This window comes from Chiloscyllium plagiosum, chromosome 10 (assembly GCF_004010195.1).
Source record: "Chiloscyllium plagiosum isolate BGI_BamShark_2017 chromosome 10, ASM401019v2, whole genome shotgun sequence".
NCBI classification, from domain to species: Eukaryota; Metazoa; Chordata; class Chondrichthyes; order Orectolobiformes; family Hemiscylliidae; genus Chiloscyllium; species Chiloscyllium plagiosum.
In genome coordinates this window covers 51563034-51577127 of record NC_057719.1, presented here as the reverse complement: position 1 = coordinate 51577127, position 14094 = coordinate 51563034, and the positions used below count along the sequence as shown (strand labels likewise).

The 14094-nt window shown below is 37.9% G+C and overlaps 1 protein-coding gene across 5 annotated transcripts in view; it reads right to left on the bottom strand.

Annotated features, from left to right (window-relative positions):
* Positions 1-13073, bottom strand: part of daam1a (dishevelled associated activator of morphogenesis 1a) — a 183900-nt gene extending 170827 nt beyond the window's left edge. For 3 of the 5 annotated variants that reach the window (XM_043697780.1, XM_043697779.1, XM_043697783.1), the window contains exon 1: positions 12933-13073. The gene's annotated coding sequence lies outside the window, so the exon portion shown is untranslated. Of the gene's footprint in view, positions 1-11750; positions 11985-12412; positions 12761-12932 lie in introns of those variants that run through there. The other 2 variants (XM_043697782.1, XM_043697781.1) reach the window with 2 other exon arrangements.
* Positions 13074-14094: the final 1021 nt, after the last annotated feature.

Here is a 14094-nt window from a genome sequence, read left to right as displayed (position 1 = left end):
GATCTAAACTGCAAAATTAGTTTAACACACATCAAAAAAAATTGAAAAGATATCCCTTAAGAGGCATTTTCAAATCAATCATTACTTCGTAACACCGATCCTTTGTTGTTATTTTAACAAGTAAAATTAAACTGTAAACAAGAATTCATAGAACCATACTTTTATTTATTTTGATCACAGTATTATTTCCTTCATATGTGCTCTTGACTAAACATCCACCACAACATTGGATTTTAAATTGATTGGCTGTAATATTAAGCTCCAAAAAAGCAGTCTTGAACTCAAGTCCTCAAAAACGTGCCCAAAAACACATTGTGGTAATTATAAATAAAAGTCTCTTCAGAGCTGTTGCATAAATAAAGTATATAAAATTGACATGAAGCTAAATCAAGACTGTCTTTTTCTCCACTGTTGGAATATTTCAGTATCCCAGCTTCTAATTTCCTGGAAAAATATCTTGCCTGCTAATCTATCCACCCTACCTTCATTCCATTGTAATTCGCTTTAAGTTAAGCGCAATTATTTTTGACCAAAATTTCTCACTTTCAAACTGAATATTTAAGTCTATGATGTTATGATCACTACTTTGTTGGTAATCTTTTACTCAGCAGTAATTTAACCTCCCTCATTACCATTAGCAGCTCCAAGCTAACTTGCTCCCTGCCTGGCCCCATGGTACATTGCTCTTGAAAGTTATTTCTAATGCTCTCTAAAAGTTTTAATATTTTATTCTGTTTCCTGAATAATGCAGTATCCTGCCATTAGATTTCTGAGAGTCATGTAAAACTTTACTACTGAATTAGTGCTCATTCCTCATTGCCTAACATTGGAAGTGGTTTCCCCCACCCCAAAAAGAGAGTGATTAACCACCAATGAGTTACTACAAATGATCATAGAAAATTCATGATATAAACCAATGTCATGTTTCTCATTCCAAGGACACAATGAGACATGTCACTAAGAAATCTAATCGAGGTGTGATCCTAGTTGTGCCTATACTGGATAAACCAGAACTTTGTTATGAACTGGTTTGATAGGTATTCTTTTTAACAATAGAATGCTTTGAAGAAAATGGGTAAGAAAATGACAGGCAGGATTCAAGAATTGAATTGAAGTGACAAAAATGCTATTATTCAAGTTTGCCAAATTAACAAATACAATGACTAAATTGCTATACTGAACATGCAAGATAATGATTCTAAACTAACCAAATTTAGATTCTAACATTCAGGATTTAAATTTAGGTAAATAAGAATTAACAGATGAATGGTGAATGAAATTCTCAATGCATTTTATTGTAACCAAGATAAATCCTGACACTTCTCACTAAAGCTCCAGTACCTTTGCAAGGAAGTTCCAACTTTTCACTGTAAAACGATCTGGCCTTAGAACAGCATCAAAACCATGCACTGAGGCTGTCTCAACAACAGACAGATTTGCAGGCAAGACGGTAAGGCAGGCAGTGGCAGACATTTAAGGAGGTAACTCATGACTCTTAGCAAAAATACATTCCAGTGAGGAAGAGCAATTCTGAGGGGGATAAATCAACCCATGATTAACCAAGGAGGTTAAGGAGAGTATTAAGTTGAAAGGGAAAACAAAGTATATAAAAGAGGGCAGAGTCAGTGTTAGTCCCAAAGACTGGGATAAGTTCAGAATCCAGTGTCAAAACCATGCACTCTGACTGTCTCAACAACTGTTCCCTCCTGAACTGAAACAGCTCCCAAGTGTCTAATTAGCATGACAATTCCATTTCTAATTTTAAAAAAATCATACTAGCGTCAACAAGCTGCTGAATTTCTGAACTGCATAAACAAATATTGCTATGGGCTTCTTTCACCCCACTTATGGCTATGCTAAACTATCAATGGCTCTCAAGGTTTCTTATTAGTCCGAGGCTTTATCCATAGCATGGATTCACCCTAATTTAGAATTTAGCCTGAACCTTAACTGCTTGGAGTTTGCTAACAGTAGCATTTGTTCTGCCTGAAGCAGCCATCTTGTTTCAATACACTCTCCTTTCAGCTGATGTTACCTCCTCTCCCGGATAACATTTAAATTGAAATGAGATAACCTTAAGTTCCACCTATCTCCATGATGATGTAGCCGACTCTGAGCTTGACTTTTAGCTTATTAACAATTTCTTTTTCAATCTGATGAAATAAGTGGGTTTTAAATGCCTCTAAGTTCATAAAACAATTTTAATGAATTCAGTTTTAATTCCCAAAATGAAAAGCAATCTTTCAGGACTGGCCTTATTGCAAGTAGTTTAGACATCTCCAGCTCAAGACAGATGAGCTTGCTCTTACCTTTCTAGCTGCTAATCCCAAATCAACTTTTGAAGGGCAATATACTTCAAAATGCTTCAATTGCATTTATTCAATTTCCTCCCATTTTAATTTTTAGAAATGAAATTTTAATATCTACTAAACACACAAACTAGATATTTGCAGTAGAAATGGGAGATAAGTACCTTTATTTCCCCCCAAACATTAATAGAAATTATTCTAAATTTCAGTGATTACAGTAGTTATTCATGTTTAATAACTGTATATTGTACTTAGCATAAAATCATTCATTGATGTATGGTCTATTGTAAATGCTTGTCTAATTCATTAACTGCTTACAGAAGGTGATTGACAAAAGCAGCAAAAGAAAAACTTGCTGCACGGAAGTGTTTAAAAGTCCGGAACGTACTGCCTGAGATGGTGGAGGATGCAGTTTCAATTAAAGTATTCAAAGGGTAGGAAACTTATCTAGAAAGGAAGGATATGCAGGGGAGAAGGGAGAAGAACTGAATGAGTAAATCTCTGTTCCAAGAGCCAGTGCAGACTCAAGTAACCTCCTGCTGCACTGTAACAATTTAGTGGTTGTGCGAACAATATTCCAAACAATTTGTTTTTTGACTAAAACAAATGTTCTTGAATTTAAAGACTCAATTCAAAGATTAAAGGAAAAAAAATCATTCCTTCCAATGATTCTATAAAAAGGGTTAAATCTCAACTAGTTCATGCTTATCCAGTAACAAAAAAATGGAAACTTACAGCAACTGTCCTTCATTAGAAACATATACACATTTTATCTCTAATATCATTTTGGTCAGGGTATGGTTATGCTTTGAGGGACTCTGTGTCAAGGTTCTATTTGGAGCTCAATTTTACTGGACAAAAAAAACTAAATATTATTTAATTTGGCTTCAAGTCAGCATCTGAAAGAGGAGAAATTGATTTTTTATAGAACAAATTTCAGCATTTGCTGGTTCAACTGCAGAGTTCCAGCTCGCCCCTATTTTTGAAGGGGCATTTCTGTGTTTAGTTTTAATACATTTTAATCCAATAACCTAATTGAGGAAAATTGGTGTTGGAAACCAATTTATTTCAAGGTACTCAGTATCTAATAGTTGATGCTAATAGTTGATGACCTATATCCCAGGATTCTGAAAGGAAACAGCTAGCTCCATTGACTGGGCAGCTAGTTTGCAATGGAGTGTGATGCCAACAGCACAGATTCAACATCTGCACTGATTTAGGTCACCATGAAGGTCTTGCCTTTGCAGCCCTATCCTCAGGCTAAACAACCACAAATCATCTAAGAGACCAGTCCATAGGGCTGCTATGACTATAGAGACTTTACCTTTCAGCTGCAAAGATGGAGGATGTGAAGAGTATAATTTTTCAAAATTACAAAACACTCTAGAATGGTCCCAGAGGATTGTAAGTTAACAATCTGTAATCCATGGTCCAGCACAATCTTCACTGTACCATTAGCAGCAGGGCAGGGTCAAAAATGGATTGAGACAGAGCATGCCAACAGCAATGCTTCATGAAAATGAGGTGCCAACCTGGTGAAGCTACAGTTGAACAAATTGCATGCTAAGCACTGCCTGCAGAATGCTGCTTCTACGAAGATATGCAGCCACCAACAGATAAGATCAAAGCTCTGCAGTCCTGTTGTATCTAGTCCCTAAAGGCAGTGGTGCATTCTGGATGAACAAGCTCTACGTAAATTCCAATTCTCAAAGTGCCAGAATCCAACATGAGTGCACAAAATACATGACTGAAGATTTTGCAACATTTTCAGTCAGAGATACCATACAGATTATGTACACCACTCCCCTAGAGATCCAGAGTACAATAAATACTCCTTCAGCCAATTCAGTATACTAGATAGAAAAATGGTTTGAGCACTTTGGATATAATAAAGGCTAAAGACACCAACAACTTTCAGTTTTAGTGCTGAAGACCTTTAGTTCTAGAACTAAACAAAGACTTTCATTGGTCAATGTGCTCCAGTGCACCGAACCAACAATATCAGTATCCAGGCATGCACGATCCACAAAATGTAGAAAAAGCTAATTAGTGTATCTGTCTACTCTCAATATGGACCGAAGAATTGAATTTTAGAGATAAGCTGATAATGCTGACTTCCAAGACAGCATTTGACAGAGCGTGGCATCAAGGAAATTTAGTAGATTGAAGGCAAAAATAAAATTAAAAAATCAGATGGAAAACTTCCCTCACACAAAGGAAGACAGTTCTGCTTGTTGGAGACCAAACATTTTGATCCCAGGACATCTAGATTCCTTAGGACAGAGATTCTAACTAACTTGTTCAGCAATGTTATTATATATTTACAGGGCAGCACCGCTGCCTCAGCACCAGGAACTTGGATTCGATTCCACCCTCAGGCAAATGTCTGTGTGGAGTTTACACGTTGTCCCAGCGTGTGTGGATTGCTGCCAGTTTTCCTCCCACATTCCAGAAAGTTAGCTGGATTGACGAAGCTAAATATGGTGTTACAGAGCAGGGTAGGGTGCTTGGTCAGGGTGGGACTTCTTCGGAGTGGTGGTACAGACTTGATGGCTTCTTTCTGCACTGTACAGATTCTATGATTTTACCTCTGGAGCAGGTGGGACGTAAACATGGGCCTCTTAGAACTGCCTCGTACACTAACATTGTACCACAGAGCCCGAGGTTTCTCAAGACAGTATCCAACGCTGTTTCAGCCAATTAAAGTCAGATGTAAATGATGCTCGCTAATGATTTGTGTTGCCATTCACAATTTCAGATCATGAAGCAATTTGTGACCACATGCAACAAGACCTGGACCATATTCTGACTTGAACTGATAGTAGGCAGTGTATTCACACCATAAAAGTGCCAAGAAACAAGCATTTCCAACAATGGAGAATCTAACCACCTGCTATTTACATGAAACAATTATCACAGATGAAATTCCCTGCTGTAAACATCCTACTGGTTACCAAAGCCCATAAGCTTAATTGGATCAGTCATTAAGTACTGTGGCTACAGACAGGTCGGATGTTGGGAATTCTGAAAAGAGCTTCCCACTGACCCTTCACCCTGCCTTCCATCGAAAATGAAGAGAAGTCAACAGCATCAAGGAATTTTCTGCACTTTCAGCCGTGACTCAAGAACTAGGACATTATCAAGGATAATCAACTCACTTGTTTTGAACACTTCAAACTGCTTATCACTTAATATTGCTTTAAATAAAAAGATACTAAATACAATTAGTACTGCATCCAGCACAATAAACATTCAATCCCCACACCACCAGTGACAGTGTACACTATCTATAAAGATGTTCTGCAGCTTCTTCGACTACATCTTCCAAACCCCTGGGTCTGGACTACATAAGGAGGTATGAATTGGAATAGGAATTCAAGCCACAAACCTTCCTCACTTGGAAATATATCATTATTCTTTACTGTTGCTGGATCAAATTTCTAGAACTCCCTCTTATAGCATTGTAAGCATATCTGAATCATGGCAGTTCAAGGTTCACCACCTGCTTCTCAACGGCAATTAGGGACATCCCATGAACAAATAAACAAAAATATAAAAGTGCTCAAAGATATAGAGATGTACAGCATGGAAACAGACCCTTTTGTCCAAGCTGCCCATGCCAACCCGATATCCCAACCCAATCTAGTCCCACCTGCCAGCACCCAGCCCATATCCCTCCAAACCCTTCCTATTCATATACCCATCCAAATGCCTTTTAAATGTTGCAGTTGTACCAGCCTATACCACATTCTCTGGCAGCTCATTCCATACATGTACCACCCTCTGCGTGGAAAAAGTTGCCCTGTAGGTCTCTTTTATATCTTTCCCTCTCACCCTAAACCTATGCCCTCTAGTTCTGGACTCCCCTACCCCAGGGAAAAGACATTGCCAATTTACCCTATCCACACCCCTCAATTTTGTAAAGTTCTATAAGGTCACCCCTCAGTCTCCGACTCTCCAGGGAAAACAGCCCTAGCCTGTTCAGCCTATTACAATAGGCCAATTTCATATAAGGTAGATGCCCACTGCAATGCATATTAACATGAAGACAAATCTCCTCTGCCGACAAGTGCCCTTCAAAATGTTTTGAACAACAAATTATTCAGTAAAAAAAAAAGTGCTTGTTTTACATTACTGACAGAAATACCTCAATCTTATTCTCAGCTTGAAGTTACGGGCCAAAACAAGAGATATGATAAGTTGATCAAACGTCATATGACATTAATGCTGTAACTGGGTCATGTAAAGATACCTCGACTGTGAAACAAAAATACTACCTTGTCTGCTCTATCCATATCATATTCCAATGTTTTCCTTTGCCCTGCTCAATGAGACTCACCTTATTAATACTAATTTAATTAATCCAATCATATCCATAACACCCAATTTCTCAAAATAATGTCCATTATTAATTGCTGGTCCCCTCATCTTTATCTGCATATCATCCTTTGTAAACAGTGATAGGTACACAATCAGTATCATTGCATGTTTTAATTCCTAGCTGTACTTCACTATCAATTCATTCAATCCCTGCTTTTTCTGCAACTTTGACAGTCTTTACCTTCTCTAATTATTAACCTTTAGAAAGATTGAATTCATTATTTTTATTCACATCATAAACTCTACTCTTTTACCACCAAGCCCTTCTCAGATAACCAACTCAGATTGAACCGAAAAAGTTTTTGTACAACCTCCATACAAATATTTAACATTAAAGGTGAGTTTACGTCTCCATACCCTCTGCTAAGATCAGATAAAAACTGCACACTCTAATTCATCAGGCAAACAAAACTTTCAAACACACTGTAAATTCTAAATTCAATTACTCCTTTTTCCTCTTAGCTGATTTCACAGTTCATCCTACAAATTCAGCTAATCCAAAACTCTCCCTACCGCTAAGATTCTACTCATCAATCACTACAAATCTTAAAAAAAAGAAAATCCTTTACAAATTTGAAATATTGTTGTATTTTGGCACCAATCACTTGAGCAGTTTAACTGGAGAGCCACAGATAGTCATACTTAGCACAATTCTGCCAGATTCCAAGACTTCAAATTTTCAACAGAATACTGGTGCAAGGCCAAATAAGTATCTATACTATGGGAAGTATAATATGAATTCTATCATTCCGCATAGCGATAAAATGTAGCAAACCAAATATAAAGAGTTATTCACTAATCTGTGTAAATTTTACTACATTACTTATCCGGAGCTATGGAATACACTGATATAAGTTCCCTACTACTGAGTGATATTGAATTGTGCTTTTGCTGTCTGTAGAGGGCTCTGCAATTATACAATTCAGGTCCTGACAAGCAGTCTTGAAAATGCAAGGAAAGGATGTTGCTTGATTAAACGTTAGAACAAAAAAAAAGTTTAGAAAGTTGAGCTTAAGACACTTTAATAAAGCTGAATTGGGCTTAATACTGTGGATTGAAAATGAGAAGCAGCATCTAGTCAGATTGGACCAAACTTCAAGTTACACTTTTACTGACACCAGAAATCAGAACCACCACACACAAATGGCACCAAAATGTGTTATGTTCTACCAACAGGAAGTATGCAACTTGTTTACTGTTCAAGCTCATGAATTATATCCTTCCTGTAATTGATTATTTTCCATATCCCACTACTTCCCATGAACAAGGTTGTGTGCATCATTATCTTACAAAAGGTCTTTGCACAGAGAAGCAGACTTTGAAATAGTATTCTCTGAATTGTGTGGTGAACTATGAGCATGAACAAACTAAATTTTTAAATATGTTCTCTTTTCCATTTTATTACTATATATGCAACCTGTTCTGCTGACAGTCTGATCATGTTGTCACACTGAACAGTTGTCATTCTTGCATTATAAGTACTCAGAGACCCCTGAACAAGTTTAGTACAATAATAAACTTCAATTCCATCCAGTGTTTCCAAATCAAGTCAACAGAACCAAAATGCATGCGTTCTCAGTGAAAGTTACATAAAGTATTTCAAAGCCACTTTGCAAAGTCCAATGTAATAACAATAAATCTAAATGAGTTTGAGGCAAAACTTTCTAAAAACTCTTCAAATTTTGAACAGTGATTTGACTCTAGTTTAATCCAGAATTATTTTGGAAATAGTATATAATCCAATCTTTCTAAAAATATCATGAAGAAACCTTAAAAGCATAATAACATTGTGCACCTGAAATGCTATTTTGCTCCTCCTCAGAAGACACTTTACAACTCACTTGATTAATGGTAAAATGTTGAGAGATCACGCAACAAATGAATTATCTACAAAACATTTACTTCTAGAAATTTGTTGTTTCTAACATGCATTAAATAATTCACCACAATGAACTTTGTTTTGGTGATATGTGCAAAAACATTAAAAAAAAGAGAAAATGAAGTATGCAGGAGGTCAGTCAGCATTTCACATCAAAATCCCTACAACTGAAAAAGTAAATAAACAATTTTGCAGAAACAGAACAATGAGAAAAATGAACAAGAAACAAATTACAACCTCAGAGTTAGTCAAATAGGATATATGATGAACAGCCACACAGGAGGTTATTCAATAATATAAAAGAACAAGTGTGGCACTAAAATGACATTTACAAAACAAAAATTTGGAAAATTATTTTTGGTAGGGGTGGGAGTGGGAGTGGGGGGGGGGGTGGCGAGGTTTGGGGTTGAAACCCTGAGAATATTCAAGTCAATGGAAGATAAACAGAATCTAGTGTCATTTTCAATTTATACTAGTTATATCCTCAAATATCTGTGCATGTTAATTTCCTCAAATTTTCTGTACTGCTATCAAAATACATCCAGAATGTCCTGCCCCTCCTACAAAAACCGCACCCAATGCAAAGGACCATATTGATAGGGATTTCTTTAATTGTCAGAAAACCTGCACTATACTTCACAAGAGAAAAAAAAAGTCTTCTTGCCCCAATGTAGACCACAAGCCTACCTAGAACTCCACCAAAAATGGCATAATGAAAAGAATTAAAATGCCTTTCTGGAGAAGCCTTGCAGCTCAAAAGTATACTGCACTTGATAATTTGAGTTTAGAGTTACGTTTGCATTGATGTAGAAGGCACAGACTTATACTAAAATATCAGAGACACTATATAACTGCATCCCCAATTAACATGAGAAAATAAGTTATTCCACAAGATCCATTATGTTTCTTTCCCTCCTTGCAACATTTCCTTACTATACACTCAGTGGCTGTTCTTTGGCTGCATTACTTTCCTACATACATCTCAAAAGTATGTGAAAAATGAATGACTGAGATCAGGAACTCAGTGATCACAAGTTGCAAAACTGGTAATACAACATAGTAGAGTGCTGTCCAAATGTTTCATCAGGATGTACTGTACTGGCTGAAACAACATGACCATGACTTAACCCAAGTAGCCAAACAACTCCCACACCTTTGCCTCCCATCAAATGAAGTTTGAAGAGACAACTCATGCAATAAATACCAAGATATTCTCAAAAAAAAAGACGACAGCAGAGCTTGACCTCTAATAATTATGGCCTTTGGCCCTCATCTTCAGGGAAGCAGACAAAAAACATATTTCTGTGTAAAGGTTTTTCAAAAAGAAAAGAAAACACAAGGGGTATTGCAAATCCAAAACTCTTCTTGAAAGGTAGTATGCTGAATATTATAGAACAGAAACATATATATTTTCAATTTATTAATGGAGATGACAGGAATTGCATGTCTCATTTATTTGTGCTTAACTCTAACTCATTGTTTACAATCCATGAGTACTAAGACATGAACAAAGACACAAAAAACAAATTTTCTATTGTAAAGAGAGGTGTATGAAAAAAATCAAATTAAGGTGCCAAAGTTCAAAGCGGGGGAAAAAAACTGCAATAAAGTAGGGCCATCGATGGAAAGAACCAGCATTCCCAAGAGAAGAATCTAATTAACTGCAATTTATAGTAACACCCATGCTTTACTCCAAACATATTTGTTTTTAAACAAAAGAAATTTATACTTCTGTTTTAGAGTTCTTATGTTCCCTTGCTGTGTTGTTTTAAAAAGCAGACCTTTATATTGCTTGGCATAGACTTGTATAAATTGTAATCAAGATGCAACTACTCCAGAGACAGACCTTGAGTCAAAGATTTGCAATCAATATTATGTAATGTTCTGCTCAAAGTCTTATTGAATGTAGTTTTACTTCCCTGAGAAAGCTGAGAGAGATTTACAGGTCATTCAGTTCTAGTATAATCAGATTTTAATTACTTTTGATGGCCCAAGTTCTTTGTCCAGTGTTCCATAACTCTTTATACATGCTCTTTCTGAAGGATATTTCATTGAATTTCAGTGTATAAATCAACAATACTTTCCATTGACTACATGAAATTACAAACTAATTAGAGATTGTTTCAGATGAAACTTGTGATGCAATTGTAGCAGTTTGCACATCTATATGCCACAAAAAGCAATTTTATAGCAAACAAAGTTTTAACACTTTCAAAAATAAACTGTACACTAAGGAGCACATGTTGCAAATTACATGGCCGTATTTTTTCCTGAATAACACAATTGTGCCACACAGTCATATGCAGAGGTGAAGTGTTACAAATCAACAGAATAAACTATCCTGCATTGCATCAAAATTATGTTCACAGTGCATATTTCAAAAATACTACTTTAATCATTAAATCACATGTTAGAAATATTGGGACGAAAGTTATGGAATTATGTTCAATGAGAACAAAGCACAACCAAGTTAAAAATCTGCACATTTTGAGAAAGATAGAATTAGTCAAAACACCTTAAAATGTTACAAAAGACAAGAATCTGTACATTAGTCCTATTTAGAATGAGGGGTCAATTTGGAAGATCATACCAAGTTCTGCTAAAAGCATTTTTGATTCTAAACGTTCCGACCTAATGCTGTAGAGATTAAAATCTTCAAGGTGACATATCAGATAACCCACCAATGCATTGATTTATGCTGTTACCGCTGGCTGTAAGAAAAATCCAAATTGCTCTGGAACAGATGATATTTGCTTTGTATACGGAGACATGATCTGGAGATGCCGGTGTTGGACTGGGGTGTACAAAGTTAAAAATGACACAACACCAGGTTATAGTCCAACAGATTTAATTGGAAGTACTAGCTTTCGGAGCGCCGCTCCGAAAGCTAGTGCTTCCAATTAAATCTGTTGGACTATAACCTGCTGTTGTGTCATTTTTAACTTTATACGGTGACAAGTATTATTCGATGTCAACTAATCCGTCATTGTCCCTCGTACCAAGGTAAACAATCTTCACCCAAATTATTTGTCCGTGTCGACTGAAGACCTTCACCCACGTACCAATTGTAATATCGCATTCTGTGCTCATATTCTGTCATCGCTTTAATTCTCAACATAATACATAAGAGTTCATTCGGAAAAAGCTACAATATCCACCTATGTTTTGCTGTATATTCTTACCTCTTTCCTTTAATGAAGCTATACCTTTTGCTCCTGTTTAACTTTTTTCTCCAGTGACCTCACGCATAAAATTGGACACACCCAAAATTACCATTCTATTACAATCCAAACACATCTTATCGCAGTACATATGCACACGTCAATCCCCGTCAAACTCTCAGCCGCTTCAGGAGCGCACGCCTCTCAGTCACATTCAGCTGCAGTCATTCTGCCTCCAGTAGTCTCCCCTCCCTTGTTCCATGATTAAACTGACTGCAGATGGAATTGTACGTACTCTAGTTGTATTCGTATCAAATTGTATTCCCAGTGGTCGTAGATTGGAAGGGAGTGTTTGCCCGATTTCCTCAATATTGTTACGTGCAAGTCTGACGAAATTAAATATTTCAGGGCAAAGCCCAAAACAAACCCTCCCATATTTTGTTTTCCCCATATGCCGTTCTAAACGTGCAATGCTGAATGAGAAGGGTGGAGGCATAAACACGAAATCCCTTTTACAGGTGATTGCTCTCATTAAATTCCAGCCTTCAACCCCGAGGTCTCCCCACTCGGGAATATTAAATAGCAACACGCCGCAAGCTTTAAGATATTCAAACATTATGCCAGCTTCTCCCAACCAGTCACAGACATGGGGGGAGTCACCTTCCAACCCAAACCAACCTCACCTTAAAATAACAATTTTAAAAAAAAGCCACAAGTCTGACAAACAAAAGGCGAAGCGCAGGATAGAACTCGGAAAGATTAATGATTTCTGACATGTGGGCTTAGCGTTTTAATTCCGTGAATCAGGCGAACGACTGACAACATTATTCTTCGCATCTCAGCTTCTCCGGCACAAAATCGCCCCCAAACTCCTCTCCCGGCACCAAAGTAACAGCTGCAAATGGGTGGGATTTAGGGAGTCTGGTTAGAGAAAAAGCCTCCCCCAGCGGTGAAAGGCAGACTTAGAGACAATCCTGCAAACTCCGAGCGTCTCCTTTTGTTGCCGGCTCGCCTGACAATAAATATCTCGCAAACACAGGGGTCCGGTCAGTGGCGGTCCCACCCGGACCCCCCCTCCCCCCTGCACTAACCTGAACATTTCCGCACACTTTCCCCCTGATGAACCAGCCGAACACAATCAACCCTAACCCAGCCGCAAATCTCATTTCCTCTAGGGATAATAAGACAACAGAGACTGCTCACCAACAAATTCCACCCATCCGTACAGCAACGTCCATATTTTTCTTTCTTCTTTACAAAAGGATTCAGTTTAACAATTTCCTTTCACTGCAGGTGACATCATCCTATTCGACCCCACCGAAGACAGCAGCGGACCTCGTGCGCATGTGCCCCATTGGTTTGATGTACTCGAGGAGCCATGGGAGTTGTAGTTCGCGGGTTTCAGGCAGCGAGCAGGAAAACCAGCCAATTAGGTAAAACTACAATTCCTAGGGGCCACCGCTAGGCTAACGCCTCTTCATTTGCAAGACCAGTAGTTATTGGTTGTCCTTCAGGGTGCGGGTAAATGATGGTAACCCTTTTTTCATTGGCTGACGGAGGGCGGCTTTGCTCAGGCATGGGGTTGTCATGGGGATCACGTGCGCTCGTCGGTTTATGGCCGCGGGCACGGTTGGCCCGTTGGCCGTGCGCTGTACTGTCCTGTCACAGACCCAACAGCACTTTCTTTCACAACGAATCGTTGTCCTCTTGTGTTAACACTCTGATGGAGTCACGCCTTATCTGTTGCCACATCTCAGTGAAATCAATCGTCGCTCATCGTCACATGTGAGCACTTTAAACTATCGCTAAGTTCAATTCGTCAAAATGGCCAGATCTTAAGCAACAGTGCATAGGTGTCTGCTTATGTGGGCACGAGCGAAGGGCAAAGGTCTATTTGAAATCAGTCAGATGGAAATAGTTCCTAGGTGCACCACACGAAGCAGGGGCAAAACCTGATGATACAAAGAGCCATATGGCTCTTATTACATGTGTGTCAAAGATCGAATACACTGATCTTCTACAAGTCTGCAATCTAATACCTATCTCAGAAATCCACGGTTGTTTATACCAAACGGATGATTAAATTAACTTTCACATACGTCGGAACTTTATTATTTTGCAAACAGGTCATTGGCTCCTTACAAAATAAATCACTTGCCCAGACATATTTCAGTTTTTCATAAAAGCTAAAATAGCGAAGTTAAAACCCGATGACCACTGGTTTAAAGACCACGATTGACTGAACTTACCGTTTACGCCTTTTTTTTGAAAATTCAATCCGATTTTACATCCCCCAGGCAAATCATAAATTTCGCTCGGTTTAATTGTGGACTTCATTGGTTGTAATACGCTTTGGGACGTCCGA